The sequence below is a fragment of the Echinops telfairi genome, unplaced genomic scaffold, assembly GCF_000313985.2.
Source record: "Echinops telfairi isolate 266 unplaced genomic scaffold, ASM31398v2 ScPeMD7_655;HRSCAF=1070, whole genome shotgun sequence".
NCBI lineage: Eukaryota > Metazoa > Chordata > Mammalia > Afrosoricida > Tenrecidae > Echinops > Echinops telfairi.
The window spans coordinates 18,441,020-18,441,227 of NW_022104553.1; positions in this window are offsets into that span (position 1 = coordinate 18,441,020).

Below are 208 nucleotides of genomic sequence, written 5' to 3' on the forward strand. Positions count from 1 at the left end.
ATTCGTGAACAGTATTGAAAGGTGGACTCTTGGACAAGGGAAAATGGCACGCAGATGAACATAGATCAATGTGTTTTTGCTGTTCTGTTTCTTTAGGTCCTTGGCAATTGGTGGTACTGGGATTTGAACCCAGGACTGTCAAAAGCATTCTCCAACCCCTTCAGTAAACCATTTGCAGCTCTTTCTCAACTACGGGCCGAAAAGGCAG